Source organism: Thermobia domestica, chromosome 1 (assembly GCF_964235325.1).
Source record: "Thermobia domestica chromosome 1, izTheDome1.hap1.1, whole genome shotgun sequence".
In the NCBI taxonomy this organism is placed as follows: domain Eukaryota; kingdom Metazoa; phylum Arthropoda; class Insecta; order Zygentoma; family Lepismatidae; genus Thermobia; species Thermobia domestica.
Window position 1 is genome coordinate 337,016,722 of NC_137454.1, and position 23,299 is coordinate 337,040,020.

Consider the following 23,299-nt stretch of genomic DNA (forward strand, 5'->3'; position numbering starts at 1 on the left):
TGATGAAGTAACATTTGATCGAATTAAATGAACATATTCATGTATATACATACGAATTTATTCCCTTCCTATTGACAAATAAGTCTATTGGCCTAAAATGAAACTCATATTATGCTCAGAGAGACTTTGTGTACATACCACTTTGCCTGTTCATACCGGGCCCACTACTTCTCCTTTTATAGGACGTCTTTTCACTTAGGATCACCAAGACGACGGACAGAGGTTCTAACGAGAATCATCCTTAACCTTACTGTTGTCTGGATTTTATTCAGAAGCCACTTCCTAGGTTCAATTCAGCAGTTTTCTATCATTGAACCCGGCAGTACACTAAAGAATGCGGAGTCCAGACGGGGTGGTATGATCAGGACAGAGCAATGTACTCATAGAAAATACAGTAAAACTTCAATGGATCGTTCTCTCCAAGTATGATACAAACAATATATACCACTATTCTATTCTACAAGTCAAAATAAAGCGAAAAATATACGTAATTGTATATCTTTCTGGTCTACGTCTGGAGACGCGAATTGCACTACGGAACATCGGAGATAAAGAACCAGAGAGTAGATCTTCTAATCCATCAAATAGTTACATCGATTCTTTCAAGATAGCAATTAAGATCGATAGACGTTTACACTAGAAGATCCTGTTAGTGTAGCAACTTGATGTCACTGCTTGATGGATTCGTAGTACAATGCTAATGGTTCAAAGTGAAATTGTAACTTTGCCACACAGTAAGATTTTTTTGATTCCCCTTAACGGTTTAATGTCACCCCGAAGGGTTATTTAAAATTTTCGCTTTATTTTGATCTCAAAACTAGCGCTCTGTTGTTCGTGGGTGCCATTTTTAGAACACCTTATATATATTAAGAAAGAAATAAGTGAAACTACATCATTAAACTTCCACTTTAGTTCAAAGAAAATAGAAAAATAATTCCGCATATAAATCAATGGGCTAAAATAAACGACTAGTGACAAAAGTAAGCTTGAATAAAGACATACTTAAACTGGGAACATCATTTGCAGAGGGCAATGGGGTAATTGTTCTTCCTAAGTTTCAGAAATACAAATATTATTAAACAAATTGTATACTAATATATGAACAAAAAACGTGAAACTGTTATGTCGGAGGATAATCAGCGTTTTAAGTAAAAATATCACCTCTATTTGCTTCTTACTAGAAAATCGGAAGTTGAAGAAATGTTCTACTAATTCCGGTTTTAATATTCAATTCGCATAGTTATAGGGGGAACTCTACCGTAGTTTCACAATGGGTGAAACGAAAGTTGTTTGGTAACTACTATGATTTTTTTTCTTTTTATTTCCTGCAAGGCTGCAATCAAGAAATCAAGATTGTACGTTGTCTTTGCATTATCCAGCCTTAACAAATTAAAAATCATAAAACATGTAACAAATAACTTTCAAATAAATAGATTTTTTTTAAAAAATAAAAATTATCGCACAGAGTATTGTGATTAAATAATTTTTGTTTGACTTGTTTGTATATAAAATTATAATAGTACAAGGCTTTCTACTTCAGTTTCAATAGATTTTGCATGACTAATAAAAGAGACCACTATTTTATTGAAAACGTTCCTTCTAAATATATATGTACATGTAAATAGTATACTATGAAATTTCCAGCAGATTTTTTTTTTTTTAAAGAGAAATAATTTAGGGGAAATTCAATTTCAGACATCATTGAGACACTTAATAACGATGCATTAAAAGAAAAAACTACGTATCCAGAAAAAAAAAGTTATTTCATTATACGCTACAAATAGATTAATAATAACAAATCGGAAGTTGTAAGATCAGAAGCACGTTGTAATACAAAATTCAATTAATCACTAAGAGACGTGCCAGAGGGTGTTCTATGTGATTGCGATTCAATATTGCATTTTATACGTATATAGATACTGCTTGTGTATATTTCAACATCTAGTAAAGCAAAAATTTAATATTTGGAGTTTGAAAATTAGTATTTAAATTAGGTTTTAAAATATACGGTTTGGAAATGAACCTATGTCCATAATAATACGTCTAAAAGTATTCAGAATTTGGAGATAAATATTAAAAGGCATTTACCGGTATTGTGAAAATAATACTACGAATCCACACCTCCGTATTAATACGTCTAACAGTATTCAGAATTTGAAGATAAACATTAAAAGGGATTTACCAGTATTGTGAAAATAACACTATGAATCCAGCATGTTGTTCGTCCACTTTCTGCCATTTTTTTTACAGCAACACAATAATCCTATCGCTATAAAACTTCTGTTGTTTCTGGTCAAAAAATTGTGACACGTGATTCTCATTGGTCCCTTTTGAAACAATCACCATTCCATGGATGTTGTAAAATAGAGGATCTGCTCATACAAAAAAAAAAATCTTGAAGCCATACGTTACAGTTTCGCCACCTAACACTCTACCCACTCCGCCCAATAAGAGTACAATGTTTTGGGCCAACATTCATGGCGGAAACAAAAGTAGGCAATCAAACAATGGCGAAAACGAGAGTAGCCATCAGACGTGCCACAGATACTTGGTTGTTTCTTGGCTTGAGTTAATAGAACGAAAATACATACAGGCAGGCCCTCATTTTTTAAAATACTTACATCATTGAGACAGTTCTGCAGAGACTGAAACAAACGACAGTTTGACGGTGCCAGGTCCGGGCTACATGGTAGATACATTGAAACCTCCTAGTTAAGTACTCGGAATTTGTAACGGATTGTTAGATATTTCCTGTTTGTCGTTGTCAGCGTGGTACACGACATCCTTTCTGTTTATCAGTTCTGGTCGTTTTTTTTTTGTTTTTAATTGCTAGGTGCAATCACGCTAATTGCCGAGAGTACAGATCCGGGTCTATTGTTCTGTCTGTGATAAACGCACCGCATAATCTACCTCGGCGTCAGTGTGAGCTTTTTCACGGAATTTGAAGCTTCTCCTCGCTTCGATTATCATGTATTTGAACATTCTTGTTGTATGTTATTTATTTTTACTCACTCGTAAATATCCTATTCACAAATGGCTTGAATTCGTTACGTTTCAATAGAGATTCCCAGACAGAAATTCGATCAAATAAATGGTTTTGAGTCAGATCATGTGACATCCTAATGTTGAACTTCTTGTTGTAGCCAGCTTCCTCCAAGTGGTTTAACTCTGTTTGGTGATGGATGATAAAGTCATTGGTAACGTCATGACTTCTCACTCGCAGATATTGCACAACTTCTGCCAGAATATCATTCACTTTTGCTCTGATTAGTAGCCCGCTTAGATTAGGAGCATCTTGAACATCAAAATTTCCAGAACGAAAGCTAATAAACAATCTCTCAGCTGTTGCTTTTAATAACGTATCTTTCCCATTAATAACACAAATTTCTTCACGGACCGAAGCAGCATTTGCACCTTTATCTAAATAAAGTTGGAAAAGGTAGGGCAGTTTTGCAGAAAGTTCTCTTAACTTCATGGCGTAAATATCTTACGTGTGATTATAATAATATCTTGCTTCCAGATTAATGCAGGAGTGTGATGATATGAACGTAGTAGGTATTGTTATGCCTGGTGCGAAACTAAATAACGTTGTAAATTCATGTGTGGACCAGAAATCATTCTCAGATACTGATACTGTTGTACTTATAGGAGGCACTAATGATATGTCAAAAAATGAGTCTGAAGATGCTGTCCGTGTTTTGAAGACTATACTCAGCACTCTTTCTCATACAAATGTAATAGTAGTTAATATGCCACACCGGCATGATCTATCGAAGAGTTCTTGTGTTAACTCAGAAGTACATAAAACAAATAGCATCATTAGTAAAGTTTGTAGTCGATTTAAAAAAGTACAGTTATTAGATGTAAGTAGTCTTCCACGAGAATTTCACACCCATCATGGTTTACATTTGAATAATCTAGGAAAGCGTCATGTATGTGAAAATTTAAATAATATGATTAAGGCTCAGAACAGGAACAGGGATTCCTCTTACTTTCCCCCGTACAGGTCTTAGCAATGATAATACAGTATCGTTTGCAGCCGGACAAAATAACTTAAAAAATGTAACTTTTTTACCACACCAGATGAAAAATCCGAACCCAAGATAGCTAATACAATAAGTATTTTTCATCAGAATGTACAAGGGATCCAGAATAAACTCGAATACTTTGATGTACTTTTAGCGGATGATTTGAAAGAATGTAAGGTTTGTCTTGGTGAACATTGGCTAAATGATACACTTATTAAGGAGGTCAATTTTGAAAACTTTAATCTTATCACTAAATTCTCTCGTGTTTCACACGAACGTGGAGGTGTATGCATCTTTGTTCACAATAGTCTAAAAGCTTCTGAAATAGATATTACAAAATTCACCTGTGAATTTGACTTTGAAGCTGTAGCCATTAAATTACCAAGTGTTAACATTTGTATTATATGCACTTATAGGTCGCCATCCGACATGTTTACTGTTTTCTTAAAGAAACTCGAAAGTCTTTTGGACTTCATACGAAAAGACTTTGAAAAAATGATCATCTGTGGTGATATTAATGTAAATTGGATAGTGGAAGCAAAAAAGAAATCCGATCTACGAGATCTGCTGAATGTGTACAATCTCCAAGCACTAGTGGACGTACCGACACGTCAAAATAAAAGTGCACTAGATCAGTTCATCATTAGTAAAAAACAATTTGCCTATAACCTTGAAGTATTTGATCCCGGTTTCTCTGATCATTATGCGATTATTTTAAAAATCACTTTAAACACTACCACTGTTCTTAAGTCTAAAGTATACACAGTTACAAAGAGAATTTTCTCCAGTCATAATATGGAATATCTAAATTTCTTGCTTTCTCACAAGTCTTAGAATGGCATATATAATACATCTAACACTGAATGTAAGTTTAAATACTTCTTTGAAACTTTCTTACATTACTTCAATATGGTGTTTCCAAAAGTTACTCGTAAAATCCGGACGTCATCCACTAAATCGTGGTTAACTAAAGGCATTAAAATTTCTAAAAGTAAGCTATTTAGATATAATAGATTACTCAAAATAAATACATCACTTTCTCACAGGTTTCGAAATTATATTTTTAAGTACAGGAAAATATACAGAAGAGTAATTAAAACAGCTAAATTATTATCAAATAGCTACACAATACTTAATTCTACTAATAAAGCTAAAACTATGTGGAAAATCTTAAATGGTGGAACAAACAACAAAAAGAGCGACTTTGAGTATGTCAAAGTTGGGGACGAAATTATTAAAGAACCTAAGCAGATTGCAAATGTCTTCAATGATTATTTTCTAGATAGTGTACCATTACCTGACCCCATACAAGCGAACTATGACGACTCGATGAAATTTTCAATACATTCACATACGATTTTTTAAATTCCAGCAACAATAGAGGAGTTATGGAAAATATTGAGTAGAATGTCTAATTCGGGATCTTCAGGTTTTGATGAAGTTCCAGTGATTGCTATTAAATTTTGTTTTCCTTTCATTGTAAATCATCTCTGTTATTTAGTAAACCTATCTCTTGAGAAAGTATATTTTCCATCAGTGTTAAAAGTGGCAAAAGTAATTCCTTTCCATAAAAAGGGGAGTATGCATGATGTAAGAAATTACGGTATCGCCCAGTCTCCATTCTTTCCACGTTTTCAAAAATTTTTGAATATGTGATGAAGTCACGACTGTGCAATTTTTTGAAGTCATGTAACTTACTATCACCATCACAACATGGCTTCCAAAATAAGAAAATTATTGAAACAGCCTTGTTTGATTTCATGTCCAATATAGCTCTTGAATTAAAAAAACAGTAAGTATGTTGTTGCCCTATTCATCGACTTGTCCAAAGCTTTTGATACAATTGATCATGCTATTCTTTTAAGCAAGTTGTATGCTTATGGTATTAGAGGAGTAGCTCACAACTCGTTTCTCTCTTATTTATCCAGTAGGCAACAAGCGGTACAAATATCAAAATTAGCTGCAGATGAGTTTCAAACAGCTTGTTCGTCTTTATCAACTGTAATCAGAGGTGTTCCTTAAGGTTCCATTTTGGGTCCTATTCTCTTCCTGATATATATAAATGACTTGTTAGAATTTATGCATCCAGCAAAATGTATTCTATATGCTGATGACATCAGTATGATAATATCAGAAAAATCAATAGAAGAAGTTAAGAGGAAATCTGACATTTTAAAGGACAAATTAGTAAAATGGTTAACAGCGAATAGGTTAATTATAAATCATGATAAATCGATTCTCTTACATTTTCATTTTCCAGGAAAACTGCGTGTATCACCTAGAATAAAAATATCTTCTAACTTACTCCAATATTCTTGCATAACAAAACTTTTAGGTGTAATCATAAGTGATGATCTTTCATGGACTGCTCATATCTCCACTTTAAACAAGAAACTAAGTAGCGTGTATTTTGCCTTATACAAACTTCAAGGTACTGTGTCGAGAGAAGCACTACTTAGCTTTTACTATGCCAAGTTTAATTCATTAATTAACTTCGGCATAATACACTGGGGATCTGTTGAAAATAGTTTAAACACTTTACGATTGCAAAAGAAAACGATTAGTATAATTTTTGGATTACCCACAAAATCGACATGTAAAAAGGTTTTCATAGAAGCAAAAATTTTAACACCCCCAGCTTATACATCTATAAAGCTATTCTTTTTACTGTAAAAAACAAGCATCTTTTAATCTTTAAGAAAAATGTTCATAGCCATAATACAAGACAAGGTAGTGACATATTTGTGATGCATCAAAAATATGCTAATATAAGCAAAACCGTGTACATGAATTGTCAGATTGTATAATAAACTTCCTCTGTACTTGAAAAATATGACCAATGTTTCCATTCTTGGTAAGACTTTATATAATGTACTCACTGAAAAGTGCTATTACACAATTAAAGAATATTTAAATGACTCATTAACTGAAGAGTTGGTAACAGATACTTACCCGTGAGTACATTCCTGGTGTGGTACAAACAGTTACCTAATTAGATGTAAATTGTTCATGTTTTTATACTTAATATATCCTATTATGTGGTTTTGTATTTTAGAAAGATACATGATGTATACCTCTGGTACTTGACAATATTGTATGTTTTTTTTCTTTTCTTTCTAACAACTGTAATGCTTACATGAGAATTTCTCATGCTTTGTGAGCTAATGAAACAGGCAAATAAATGAAATGATAAGTCCAATATTTATTGCATATCTACTATCTTTAACTGTGAGTTGCCAACTAGCGTTAGGTCTGACATGATGTAACTTATATAAGCTTATTCTAAGATTTGTTATTCTAACGCGTTCTTGTGAATAAAAGGCTCAATATTTTTAGACTACCTGATAATTATGGAATAAAAAAGATCAAGCTGCGTTATTAGAGTGTAATACGAATAACTCTAACTAAACTAGCTAGCTCTATGGCCTTTGAAACCCGGAGGTTCATGCTGCGTTCACTAAGACTCTCTATTGAATTCTGCTCTAAGCCAACTGGATCCCTGACATTGAGAGGGCCACGACAGAGCAGCTTCCAGAAATGCTTCCAGTCATGGATTCAATGTTGGGATAAGTTGGCTAGCCAAGGACAGTGCTTTCAAGAAGATAAGATCAAATTTCATGACAACTTATTACTTTGTTTCTAATAACATTATTCGCTGCATTTTTGATCACATCTATTAAGTACATAAAATTGTGTTTAGTTAACATAAGGGTAGATATACAGTGTTCATATCTGGTCCTGAATTTTCAAAAATTACGAAAATACTATTCAAGTAGTCATTTAGTTTAAAACGTCTATTCCATCCTGTCTATCTACTTCTTCGACATGAAATGTTGTGAATATACTACATAAGATCAATCTTTTCCAAACGATATGCCGCAATGGAACCACTGGTATGCCCCAAAGTTAGGATATTAAAACTAATTAACGACACGTACACCATTACGGAATAATAATTTTCTTTATCTGAAATCATATTTTCTTTCCTTTGTACACTAAAATGCAGAGTAACTTGGTTTCAGCCATGAAAATAATCTATATACGTAGGATCCTACCTAAGTGTTATGTAGAATTTTAAATTAACCAGTTACTGTGTCAAAACTGAAAACGGTTGAAAAATTCAGAATCAGATATTTGATGTTACTTGGCTCGTTTCAAATTTTACTGAATAGTTAGCAGATTCTGCTGAAGGTGAAAACATGGTAAACTTGGAGTCAATAAATTGATTTATGATCCTTGGATGAGTGAAACAATACATGTACACACAGCCCTGTTCTTCTCTCTGGAATGAATTCGCCTCTGAAGAGAAATTATCTCGACATCTTCAGATTATTCTCTTATAGGCTCAACAGCGTCAATGACCCCTTTTTCTGTAATAAGATAAGAAAAATAGTAATATGGTCTGTTAGCCAGTCTCTTTTTACTATTACTGAAGTACTCTGATAGCGGACATTTTCGGTCATTTTTATGTATCTTCCCCTGCCCCAAGTTGCGAGGCCAAATTTGGATTTAAACGGCAATCGAAAGTGTTACTGTCTATTTCAGCTACCCAAAAACTATGGGTTTGATACAAATAACGATCATTTTCCATCATTTTTATATATCTCCTCCCTCCTCTAAGTGACACCGTCAAAATGAAATAATAAAAACCACCCAAGTCCCGAACCTCATCTATGTTGAAAATTTGATCGAGATCGGCCGGGTGGTTGAAGACTTATTAAGTCACAAACATACATAGTCACTTTTATTTTTATTTATATAAGTTATAGCAAATAATGTCCTCTACGTGTTACTGCACCTTGTCTTCTCTTCTGCCTTCTGCTTGTCTGAATTCGAAGTGTCATGAAATTTAAACATCTCGTACGGACACCAGTCATTTTTTTCCTTCTAGGTCAAGTATCAAAAGTCGCTGAAATACATATTTAATTATTTTAAATGGAAAATAAAAATGCCAAATTTCATGTCGTTAACATTAAGGAATTCCGAGATAGGTCTATGTAAGTTTTATTATAATAATTACAACCTCATTTTACCCTTTCCACTTGAATTTCTAACTCCCTTTTGTCTTTTAGATCAAATATGGAAAAACACTGAAACACGTTTATATATTTTTAATGAAAGGTCCAAATACCAAATTGCATGACTGTAACCTTAAGGGATTTCGAAATATGGATATCTTAACATAATAATTTGATTTGGTTTTCAGGATAGTGTCCCTTTCAGCAGCGATGTTACATGAGATGTGTATCTATTGCTTAATGTGGGATCCGAACACATGAATTCCCGTCGAATCGAACCCGGGTCTTTCACCTCAAAGCAACGTACGCTGCTAAGCGCGTAGCCAGGAGGGAGCTCTTTAACATAATAATTTCAACAATCCGTACGTCTCCCTTCCAAGTCGAATTTCCAAAAATCCGTGTTGGTTATATCTTAGACCACAAATCCTATGTACTGCCAAAATTTCAAGTTTCCAAGACAAGCAGTTTGTTCTAAGAGTTGGTTGGTCAATCTCTACTGCTTTTATACAGGGTGTTTCAAAACAACATCGACAACGCTTGGGAGGTGATTCCTGACACCAAGATAAGACAAGAAGGTTTAAACCAATCTCGGTGCACAAATGCTTCCTTTCGGAGTTATAGGTTGTCGTAAACATGAAAAAAAAATGAACTTTAAAGGTCCATAGATCCAAACCTGTGGGATCTACCGTAGTCGAGTCAACACTTTACTTAGGAACTAATATGTGCGCTATCCAAAAATTACATGTTTCAGAATCTTAAAGTACTCACGAAGCAATTTTTATTGAGAGAGTTTGGCTATTGGCGTATAATTTGAAGTACTCACCAACAGTATGTATAAAAATTGTTGTGGAAGTACCGCAGGATTTTGAAACTAGGATATTTGGATAGCGTACTTACTAGTTACTAAGGGAAATCTTGACCCGACTACGATAAGTCCCATAATTTTTTAGCTATGGACTTTTAAAGTTCATTTTCTCATGTTTTCGGCAGCTTATAATTCCGAAAAGAAGCATTTGTTCACCCAGGGTAGTCTATAGTTTTTGTCTTATCTTGATTTCAGGAATCACCTGCCAAACGTTGTCGGTGTTATTTTGAAACACCCTGTATATAGATAGTCTTAATAGAGCTGAATTTCCGTATTAGAATGTGGGTTCTTGCTAGCTAGGCCTATACAGAATTACATTACTATTGAATGTTCAAATTATATGTAACTATAAAATTACTGTCTTCAGTCAGTGACGTCGCTAGAGGGGGTAAAGGGAAACGCTCGTCCTTCTGGTGACAATGTCCGCTCCCCGACTACCTCAGAGGTGTTGTGTTGTAATATAGATCGAGTAACATAAAACTATTATTTTGAATATACAAAAAATACCTGTCCCATCCAAAGATGTCACAGTCTCTCCTCTTTTCTCCCAAGAAATTAAAGCTGGTGTCGCACTGCCTTCAATAATTTACCGGTACCATAAGAAATGTTAGGCTGCTCAAATGTCTTTAGGCAAACGATATTACTGTAGTTACGAGATGAATGTGTTAACGCTATTTAACTTTTGCTAAGCATCTACATCATTTAAAATCAAGAAGGATAGACAAAAATTTGAATTTCAAGAGGAAGGAAAGCTAAAATACAGTCAACATTAGAAAACTTGAAGTGATCGAAAGATTAAAGTAGGTCTGCACTTGTATTAACTACAAAGCTTAAGGGCAGGTAGGGTAAATGAAGCTTATTCGAACTAATTTAACAAAAAGGATTAGAGATTTACTGGAAGCAAGTACGCCTGTCGTTCATAATTTATGATTGGTTTGTAAAGTTCTATTTTGCCATCTAGTGAATATTTTCATTATCTCGTGGATGTTACTTAAATATAGTTAGAAACTTCGGGGAGAAAAGTACCATGTTATTTCTCTCTCTTTCTCCTTAATGATTTAAATATAGATTCCCATTAGACTTCTCAACTGTGCTATACACAAGTTTGGAAAGCCTTATAGGGCGGCTAGATCAGTCCGTCCGTCTGTCGACGGGAACGGGTGGACGTAAGAATGGCAGTCACCTAAAAAAAAAATTAATTTACTCCCCGGGACTGCTTTGGCAATGAGAATCAGTTGCCGACTGGGACGTCAGGGTTATCATTTGATTCGTATTGACAAGTAAATTAATATTTGGTACATTGTCCCGAAAATTCGAATTTTATTAGGAAAATTAATTTTAAAAATGTGATTTTGGGCAATGGACACCAGTTGCTGACTGGGACGCCATCAGTTTCATTCGATTTGTAATCAGTTCACTAATTGCTATGATATTTCCACGAAAATTCAAATTTTACCAAGAAATCATAAAGGTAACCAAGGAAGTTCTGTCGCTTTATGTGGAGTTCTGCTTCAATTCGCCTTCACATCGTGAGTTGAATGCGAATGGAGATAAGGCGAAGGTCACTTGTTGGTATGTATATATCCAACATACTACCTGGTTGTGGCAGTTCAGTTACATCGTGAACTTGAGTAAGGTCAGAGAGAACATGGGACCTCCACAGAACGTCATAAGGGCGTGTATGCTGTACGAGTTCAAACTGGGGTCAAAGGCCGCTGCTGCAGCGCTTGAAGATATTCCAGGTGTTTGGTGAGGGTGTCATGACTATGCGCACAGTGCAGCGGTGGTTTAAGAAGTTTAAGTAAGTAGACGAAACACTCGAAGACACACCTTGTACTGGAAGACCAACACATGTACAAAATGAAGATCTTCAGGCAGCAATTGAGGCGAACAGTGGCCAGACATGTGCGGAACTGGGACTACAATTCAGTGCGAGTGAAGAAACCATCCGGCAGCACCTTCATCAACTTGGGAAGCACTACAAGTTGTGTCGATGGTTCCCACATGATTTGACTCCGTGCCAGAAGGCAATCCGGGCAGATACATGTGTTTCTATGCTGTCTCGTCTGAGGAAGGAGACATTTCTGGACAGGATGTTGACATGTGATAAGAAGTGGGTCTTGTACGAAGCTCCATGGCGCTATCATCATTGGTTAGCATCCTATGAAGCGGTTCCAAAACAGTCGAAACCAGCACTGCACCAGCACTGCACTGTATGTTTGGTGGACTGCTTGCGGCATCGTGCTTCGGGAACTGCTACCAGCTGGTCAGAGCATCAATGCAATTGTATACTGTCAGCAATTGATCCGTGTTCAAGAAAAACTCAAAACTCTGGAGCCAGAACTTCTGAATCGCAAAGGGGTTCTCCTGTTACAAGGCAACGCTAAGCCTCAAATGGCTAGGATTACACAGGACACCATTCTACGCGTTAGATGGGAAACACTATTGCATCTACCACATTCCCTGAACATTGAACCGTCCGATTATCACCTGTTCCATTCTTTGGACAATCACCTTAGAGGATGCAAGTTCAAAACCCTAATAGAGGTGCAAAATGCGCTTGATACCTTCCTCGCTTCATGACCCACCAAGTTCTACCGCGATGGAATCTATGGCCTTCCAGAACGTTGGTAGGAGGTCTTCGTTGCTGATGGGGACTATTGTTGATATTCCAGGTACGTCTTAGGTGACATATCGATGGTCGAAGGTGCTGGGAGAAAAACCGACAGAACTTTCTAGGATACCTTTATAGAAGCTTCTATGCTCAATGGTCTTTAGCTAACTTCTTCATCTTCACGTACGATTTTTCTGTTTTGATACCATCCTTCAATTGGAGTCTCTTTCGCCCTCTCTCTCTCTGTCCTGTCACCATACCCTCTAGCACTTCCCTCATGATACGGTTCCTTCTTAGCCAATGTCCCAACCGTTTCTCTTCCTTTTCTTAATAATACCTAAAGCTGTTCTTTTCTCCCCCACCATTTCTAACACCCTCTCATTCGTTTTCCGCTCGTGGCAACTAATTTCCTTCATTCTTCTCCGCACTCACAATTCGAACACTCCCTGTGGTTTTTCATCATTTTTGGGTAATGACCATGTTTCCTCCCCATATAGTACAATACTACGCACTAAGCATTTTATGAATCGTTTTCTGAACCCTTTATTTAAGGTACCACAAAACGGACTTTTCTTTCTCCTAAGAGCTTTCTTACACGATGACTATCCTTGCTTTTATTACACGCCACTCATTAAAATAAAACTGAAACTGACTTACAAATTATGTACGATCAGGGCCACAACTAGAGGGACAAAAAGGTTACATGACCTGGACCCATGTAGGTTGCCTAAAAGGGCAAAGGGGGTAGCCGGATAAGACGGTGAATGGTGCCCTTCCACGGATTGCTGTGATATTTATACCAAAGATACCTCATATCTAAAGGTATCTTTGACCAGAAAATCAACTTCAAATTCCTTCGAATTTCGAAGTTATTGTTGAAACTTCGAAAATCAAAAATTGTTAATATTCCGGAAATGACTTAAGTTACGAGGTTGAAACACAATACGAATACACTTTGCTTGAAGGGCTTTACAGAAAACTAGATAAAAATGTGTTTCGCTCTTGAAGTTTCTAGAGAAAAGCGCATCGAAAATATTCGAATTCAAATATTTTTGCTTTATATTTGAGTGACAACCTTATATTTTCCACAATAGAACCATCACCAAACTACTTACAATATAGTTTGACCATGGTTTAATACTCTCGGTGGAACTTGGTGTAAAATGAGGAAAACCAAAGTCGGACACACCTGTAATATATGCATCCCACGTTACACCATAAATGTTTTGGACGGCACGAATACTGTCAGCAGTCAAAGATGGTCGATTTTGAGTTTCTTACACGCCATGAATGGTTCTACGTCGGAACATAACTCTCATAATACATCTTCCAGAAACAGTGTGAGAGCTCTAATGCTATTGATTTTCAGTGAGCCTTACTAGGATATCAATATTTTAAATTGTAATTTACGGAAAACAACGTTTTTAGTTATCTTTATATATAATGTACAAAATATTATTATGCAATATATGATGATAATACACAAATATTCAAAATGATTTCGCTATTCTTTCCTGTATTATAAAATATAACAAGGAAGATGAAGGACACGCTATGTGGAACCTTCAATCTTCATGTGTGTTTATTAGTGGAGTGACAAGACGGTAACACACAATTTGTTTGAAATCCCTGTATGCCGAACGATCTTAGCAAAGTATCGAGGACGTAAAAGGTAATAAATGTTTGCAGTGGCATATGAACAGCATCAAACTGTTCGATTCCAATGTTCACATTCACAATAATACGACTTTAGACCCGTATATCCTATTGTATTTGAAACAAAATCAATACAACACTTATGTTGAGATCTTACCTCGAATTAACGGTGTGGGTATTTTCTTTCAGGAAATGGAGAGTCATGCTGTTATCTTCATTCATCAATGTATGAGTTGAGTTGATTTTGAGTTTAACATCCCTTTCAGCAGCAAAGGTATATGAGACGTGGAATCCGAAGCACTTGGGCTCCTGTCGGGAATCGAAGCCAGTTTTCCTATGCCAAAGACGTGTACGTTAACCGCTTAGCCACGAATAGAGATCTTGCTCATCATTTCAGCCGAGTAGGAAATTGCCCAAAACGACTGATAGGAACCTGTAAAAATAAATTTAAGTCTCTTTAGGTCACTCCCGAAAGTCCCGGATGTCCGCAGGTGTGACTTTAGCGAAAGAGCGTGTCCACCTGTCCCAACCGTGCTATTCTAATCCTAATATAATCCTATGCGATATGCTGTCGTTCCATTTGTTGAACTTCCTCGTCGACGCCATCGTCAGAATTAAGATGATTACCAAAAGTATTGTGTAAAAAAAAAGAAGCTATCCAGCATAACAATCCAATTTGAATAAACAATTTGTTGTCTAGTTGATGTCGTAGAAAAGAGTACTTGTCCAAATATTCTACCATGAAATGACTCAACAACCTAGCGAATTTTTGTAACATAGCGTGAAAAGTTTGCCTCAGCCGTAGTCAATTGCCGGCGCTTACTTTCAGCGTAGGCATTAAAACTGTAAATCCTCTTTCTTCCAAATATTCAGTTGTATCACGAAATCCGCGATTCATATAATAAATATCATCTTGTGCCATGAGAATCGCTAGACTGTTTGAGTCTTCAAACACACATCTTACTATCTCTGCCTAATTTGTGATCATAGTATATGGCCGCAGGGTATCTACAATATAACCCGTCGTAGCATAAACAGTACATGGTTTACATAGGGGCAACTTTTTGGACCAGGGTACGATTTTCATTCATACTCATTATTTAACCTCTTGCCATGTGGAATATGTCTTCCATCAAAGATTAGTACTAAATGCTCAACAGTATTGTGAAGTTTCGTTTCCACAATAGCTTTTTCGCTTGTTATGAGATTTTCTCGCGAACAGGCCACGACTCCGAATTCATAAGGTAAAATGATTTTATTCGGAGGACGTTATGACAGATGCACACATATCCGAAACTTGCTGTACCAATTCCAGGCCTAGAATTCCAGCACTCACAATATTCGAATTCTCAGTGTGCAGTTTAAACAAAACGATAATAGTTAAATGACAGTTCGATTATCAGAGGCACCAACGTTCTCTGGAAGAGGTACGATTATGAGAATTATACTGTCATGTAGAGCCATTCATGACAAGTCAGAAATTCGAGCTCGATCATCTTTGACTTCTGACAGTTTTCCTGCCGTCCAAAACATTTATGGTGTAAGGTAGGTTGCGTATCTTACAGGTGTGTCCAATTATGGTTTTCCTAATTTTACACCAAGTTCTACCGGGAGTATCAAACCATGGTCAAAATATATTATAGGTAGGTTGGTGATGTTTCTATGGTGGAAAATATAAGGTGGTCACTCAAACATAAAGCAAAAATATTTGAATTCGAACATTCTCGAGGCACTTTTCTCTAGAAATTTCAAGGAGAAAGACATTGTTTTTGGTTTCCTGTGAGGCCGTCCAAACAAAGTATATTCGTATTGTGTTTCACCGTCGTAATGTAAGTTTTTTTCGGGATATGAACAATTTTTGATTTTCGAAATTTCAACAATAACTTCAAAATTCGAAGGAATTTGAAGTTGAATTTCTGGTCAAAGTTATCTTTAGATATGAGGTATCTTTGGTATAAATATCACAGCAATTCGTGCAAGAGCACTTCTCACCGCCTTATCCGGTTACACCCTTTGCTGCAGTACTTTCAATGTGTTTACTTACGTTCCTGTATTGACCTTTTGTTATTAAAAGCTTGTCCAGCAAATGATTGATGATGTCTGCTCATTTTGAAGTACTATAATGTGTGAGTCAGCAAATATAATATTATGTTTTAGCATTATTTCGAAGTACGGAGATGCCTTAGAAAAGCAATGGGAGAAGCTGCCCCTAGTTCGGACGGCCATGTCTTATGCACACGAAATATCCTTGGAATAGTTTCAACACCGGTATAGAAAATCTATAATTTAAACAGTTTTCTGTTCGTCTAATAAACCTTTTCTGTTATTACAATACCCAATTAATAAAATATTTCGTTGGTGCATATATACTATTTAAAACATCCTTCATTCTAGACTCGAGACTTTATGGGCCTTATGCAGAGTCGTAATGACGAGTGATTAGTGCCATACTAAAGAGCTCGACTAATATATATTTCCTGCAGTAATCAGGCTTTTAGTACGATTTTAGTCATACTTCAAAACGACTCTGCATAAGACGGTATATTATTAAATAGCGTTTGTTCAAGTCGTAGAAACGTTTGTGAGGGGTGAGATAGAAGTAAAAATATAAGGAGATCAGAATTATAATCTCAGTAATAAATATTTTGTATTAGTGTTTAAATATACTTCATGCCGTTTACCAGTTTTTCGATTCAATACAACAACGGCTGCTGTTACCGAAACTACAGCGAGGCATCTGAGCTCCAAGCTCCAAACTTACACAGGATAAGATAATATTTATTGAACTTGATCAGACTTAACAACGGACAAAATGACACATTTACAAAATTGTAGATTTCGTACCATGGGTGCTGATTTTGAGGAGCCGTGGTGTCTCCCCCTAAAATTGGCTTATGCTTCGTATTTTTATCTTGTAAGATAATATCTGATAAACCCGAATGGGCCATTCGAAAAGTTACACAGGAATTGACGCCATTGTTTCGCGCTTTACTTTGTCACTCTCTTATATCCAGTATAAGTTTGAATGAACAATGTAAGGTTGAGTGAAGTAACAAAATCTAACTTTTCTTTATGTTTTGTTTATATAAAACAAAAAACAGTGAGTACGCATCGCTTAGGAAGCACATTTATACACCCGAAGTTCTAGAATGTTTAATTATTAATATTAGTTTGAAAAGTCAGGTTTCAGCTAAAATTGTCTTTCAGACGACTCGACTACAAAAAAAAAAAAAAAAAAAAAAAAAAAAAATCTTTCTCCACAACTAAACCAGTGCCTTTTTACATGGTAGACTGTGAGTACTCGTTGCTACATTTTTCTTAATACAGCATAAGTATTTTATTTAGTTCATTAGTACATCGATTTATTTCACTTATACTTTTTTTCTATTTCATGTACATGCTCAAATGAGTTATAATATGGAAAAGAAATAAACTTACCTGTAAATGACGACTTTTATTTATTTATTTTTTAACTTTTGAGTTTGGTATTAATGCTATTCAACTCTACACGCTTCAATCCGAGGACGTCATTTCATTTGATTGATTGGGGCAAGAGCACCACCGACATAAGACTTTCACGTTTTGTACTAGGAGACCTATATTAGTAGACAATTGATTAAAGTATAGGTATTGCTCAAACTCTTGAGGGGGGGCAATTGCCCCCTTGCCCCCTCTAATTGACATCGCTGCTTCAATCAGTCTACACAACAAATTTCAACTTGCACAAACTATGGGATCAAAACTTCAATGTATGGAAACTAAGGGGTTAGAAGTTATGAGTGTCAAAGGTTTGTTCAAACATAATAAAGTAATGAGCTTTTTTTCATTTTTTAAAGTTTGATTTTGGTTTTAATGAGTTCCTTACTTAGTTTACATAAAATGCTAAAATTTTGCAAAATGTTAAAGGATTAAACTGAAAGACTTCATCTCATTTCATTTTGTATTGTAGTGAAGTTTGTGTGCAAGGAATATATCTCTTTCACTGACTTGCACTTATATATGTTAGGGGCCGCGATGACTCAGTGGTAGAGCGTTCACCTCTGGTGCTTGGGGTCCCGGGTTCGATCCCAGCACCCGCCAAGTGAACTTTGTGGTGGACAAACACAGTGTGCGTGGGTTTCCTCGGGTTCTCCCGTTTCCTCCCACTTTCTTCATTCCACCACTTCATTCATTACTCATTATCAGCGTCTCCTTTAGCCTAACCGGCATAATCGTGGGACGTAAAACTCAAAGATTTCATTTCATTTCAAAATTTCATTTTACTTATATATGTTGATGGCTTCCTTCTGTCGAACGTGGAAGGAGTTTGCCCACCTCTGCAGATAAATTTGAATCGATGCGAAGTTCATTGGAATCACTGCTTTCCAGTGGAACATAGAGTTTATTAAAAGATTGTCGAGATATTGACTTCTTGAAGGAAAGCCTGAATTCAGAGTTAGCTTTACGGGTTCGGTTATTTAGCTCTGAAGGTAGACGTATTGATCTATTTGCAACTGGTAGAGCGTACTAGAGATCGATTTACTGGGTTTCGGAAAATCTCAGTTTTATATACTGCGGAAGAGACAGTTATATCAACATAGAAAAGTACTACTCGCTGTATTCCAAATTCAAATCCTTCATGTTAGCACAAAATTGTTAGTTTGAGAGAAGTATACATTTATAAGGATAATGTAATTTGAAGTTATAGCAGTTTCTTATAAATAATTGATGCATATAAGGTATTACGTGACTTAAATGTTATATAAGTGACATAAACAATGTAATTTACATTTGTAGGCACAATGCTATCCTTTTGTACCTTCTCTGAAAAATTTAACAAATGGATAGAAGAAATGTGGATGCGTGAGATAAACATAAAGAGTATAATTTTGATTAATGATATTAAAATTATAAATTATTCATTTCCATCTTTGTTATTCTAGACTATCTTACCAAATATAGAAGTATGTTGGCTCAATTGTCAATTGTGCAAATTTGTATACCCTACATTTTTTAATGAAAATACATAAACTCGCCTATCTTAATAAAATATGGATCAAAATTAGATTTTATTTCTTAATTTTCTTCTAAAAAGATTTGATTTTGAGTTCAGCGTCCGTTCTGCAGCGAGGCTATATGAGATGTGGACCTACAGTTTTAACGTGGAATCCACATGAGCTCCGTCGGGAATTGAACCCAGATTTCCCACACAAAAGGCGTGTACATTAACCACTTAGCCACGAAGCAGCTCATCTTTTAAGAAGACAGTGTAGTTTCAACCAAGAAAAAGTACTTATTTCATTTATATGTACACATAAATTGTAAATTGGTTCTGATTATTTTAAAGTAAAACTGACATGGTATGTATGTAACTTTCTACGTATACCAGAAAACAAGAAACAAAACACAATTAATATGATATTCTTCTGACCAAACACATCTGAGAACATTGTTTACCTCCTCTTGAAAATTAATGTTAACTTTCATTGCTAAATGTCAAAGAAAATAACTCCGCGGTATGTATATCCTTTCTGCATTTAATTCATTTGATGTTTTTCCTCGTCTAGTCGTCTCAGTTTATTTTTGTCATTAAGAAACGACGATCTACTTTATTATTATTATTATTATTATTTTTTTTTTTTTTTTTGTAATCTTAAAGTGGTACTTTTACATGAATTTACCATTACATGTTTAAGAGACGGATCATCTCATCATCATCATCATAGGTATTCTGACTTTATTGACAGGTCACTTGCCGCAGCTGAGAAGCTTCCATGCTCCACGCTCCTCCACTAACTTCTTCGTCTTCGCGTATGATCTTTCTGTTTTTATATCATCCATTAATTGTAGTCTCCTTCGCCCGCTCCCTCTTTTTCCCGCCACCATACCCTCTAGGACGTCCATCATGATACAATTTCTTCTTAGGCAATGTCCCAACCAGTTTCTCTTCCTCTTCTTAATAATATCTAAAAGTGCTCTTTTCTCACCCATCATTTCTAACACTCTCTCATTCGTTTTCCGCTCGACCCAACTAATTCTTTCCATTCTTCTCCACACCCACATTTCGAAGGCTTCCAGTCGATTTTCATCACCTTTACGTAATGTCCATGTTTCCGCCCAATACAGTACAACACTCCACACGAAGCATTTTATGAGTCTTTTTCTCAACTCTTTATTCAAGGTCCCACAAAACAGACATTTCTTCCTCCTAAAGGCTTCTTTCGCCATTCCTATCCTTGTTTTTACTTCACGTTCGCACTTCATGTTATTACTAAGAATACTACCCAGATATCGAAATCTATTCACTTGTTCTATTTTCTCCCCTCCTACTTTTATATTTGACACAGACACCTTCGTTCCAATCACCATGGCTTTTGTCTTTCTAACATTTATTTTCATCCCATATTCTTCAAAGCCCTTTCTCATTTTTTCTAACATTTTATTGATTTTCTTTTCAGATTCTGCAACAATCTGCAACAGATAAGAGACGGAAAAGTTGTTTAAATAGGAAGTTTAGATAGCAAAGATAGTGAAATTTAGTCATCATTTTGTTTCACAAGTAATTTACTATGTAATTTTAAAAATTCTGTAAGCGTACTTGGTACCACGTTACTGTCATATAGTTTGCTTTGCACCCAAGAACTTATCTTCTTTAACACCTTTTCATTTTATGATGCATACAATGCAAATTGTCACTAGCTGATACGACATCTCTAGCTACAATCATTTGCTCTATGTTTTTTAACAGACAGATTTCTTTGCAGATTGCACACATCGGATTTACAATGTAAACCAGATTTTTAAAAAATAAGAAAATAATTGTTTTTTTCTGCATCTAAGGTTGAGAGCTAATGTTTTTATGGATATTAGGGAAATGGTTTGCTCTAATCCATTAGGATTAATGATTAAAGTAGTTTTTGTAAGCATTAATGAATTGAGTTCATTTTGAGTTTAACGTCCCTTTCATCAGTGAGGCTATGAGACGGAACCTAGTGATTAACGTGGAATCAGAACCACATGAACTCCCGCCGGGAATCAAACCCGGGTCTCCCACGCCAAAGGCGCGTTCGCTAACCGCTTAGCCACGAAGGAGCTCTTGTAAGCATTAAATCGCACCCAATGCGTTTAGTTTTACCATTTTTTTCATGAAATGAAATGAAATCTTTGAGCTTAACGTCCTACGATTATTTCCTTTATGCTAAAGGACACGATATTTTTTCATTATGTTCCAACAAAAAATCTATTTTATCCTTTTCAGAGCTTTTTCTAAAGAATTATTTTAAAAAATCTTTTTACAGTTATTATTTAGCTTTTAGTTCTTATTCCATATCCTTCAATCAATTCCTTACTCCTAACTTACTTAATCTGGAACACTGCATAAATTAAACGTTTAAGGTCACATATTGTACTTTCTAAGAACTCTTTAGAACACTTAACTACAATTCCTTGCAGATAAAAGATTTGTTGCATTAGTTCCTAATGTCTCTGTTGGAGGCGCCACATAAAGGTCTCGAAGCAGGGACGTAATTAATTTTACAGTGAACCGACAAGCTGAGAACTAAAATTGTTAAAATATTATATTGTTACTGGCATTGGCGTAGTTAGGATTTTGTTTCGGGGAGCTATGCATAACACGGGAAAGCAGGGGAACTGTCCACCTAAGTTTGAGAATTAACAGGTTGACTGCCAAGGCATTATCGTGCGCATTGTCCCCGAGGCCACATTACTTTCTTTACATTTTCAGTTTCGTTTGACCTCAAAGTTGCCAAAAATGCAGACTTTGGTTAGATATGCAAGTTGATGACGTAATTATGCTCGAGTACCATCTTTGGTACTCATCGCAACCGATATAAAAATTTGCTCATTTCCCATGAGTACCAAATTTGGTATTAGGGTATAATTACGTCATCCACTTGCGTATCCAGCCAAAAAATGAATCCCCTGAGAGGGATAAGGGAGGAAATTACATAAAATCAGCAGTATTTTTATTTCCAGGTGGGAGGGACAAATTTCCCCTTTGCCTCTCTCTGGGGATTCATTCTTTGGCTGGATATGCAAGTTGATGGCGCAATTATGTCCGAATACCAAGTTTGGTACTCATGGGGAAAAAAGCAAGTTTTTATCTCATGAATACCAAAGATGGTACTCGGGCATAATTACGTCATCAACTTGCATATCTGCATTTTCTGCAATAGTGGGGTCAAACGAAACTGAGCATGCAGAAATCTACATTATAAACCTTAATTCGAGCAGTAATATACGGGCAGAAAACTCTTATATATAGTGCAGTAACTTTCTTAAAAATAAAGATATTTGAACGCTAAAGCTACCGTTTTAAAGCGTGATTTTTACTCTGTCCAAATACATGATACAACACTAGAAATTGACTACCGATAAAGGTCCACGTGAAAGAATGGAAAACAAGTGAATAGTACAAAATTTGGTACTCACAGTAACCGTGGCAAGTAATGAGTACCCATAAATGTACTCATGGCAGTCAACCTGTTAAATATATTTTAGTCGATTGTCTACTAATATATTAGGAAAAACATGAAACTCCTATGTTGGTGGAGGATCTTCCCCCCTCCCTTCCAGATAAATCTGAAATGATGCTCCTGCAAATACACGTTGAATATTTGTAATCTCATTTCAACTTAACTGATTTCATTTTAGAAAAAAATGAAAATATTCAGTTTTATCTGTGTACGTTTTTACCTGAAAGAAAATGTTGAAACAAGTTGAAGCTGAAATATACTGATTGCAGTTGTTGTTGATTTTTAGTTTAGCGTCCCTTTCAGCAGCGAGGCTATATGAGACGTGGACCTACTGATTAACGTGGAATCCGAACCACATGAGCTCCCGCCGGGAATCGAACCCGGGTCTCCCACGCCAAAGGCGCGTACGCTAACCGCTTAGCCACGGAGGAGCTCTGATTGCAGTTTTAATGGCAATAATTGCAGACTGGTGAATCGTATGTGATATGATACACACAAAATCTTAGCAGTGAATCTAACCTTTTATTCTATTCATAGCATCCTCTTGGCCTACCTAACTTCCGGGTTACTTATCCCCCCCCTCCTCTTGACTGTCTTTAATTCAAACATTTTCCTTTCTTTATAACTAAACGATGTAAATATTG

At 35.7% G+C, this 23,299-nt stretch overlaps 1 protein-coding gene across 4 annotated transcripts in view; it reads left to right on the forward strand.

Moving 5' to 3' along the window:
• KaiR1D (Kainate-type ionotropic glutamate receptor subunit 1D) overlaps positions 1–23,299 on the forward strand; it is a 700,763-nt gene that overhangs the window by 502,060 nt on the left and 175,404 nt on the right. The gene's annotated exons all lie outside the window — the stretch shown is intronic.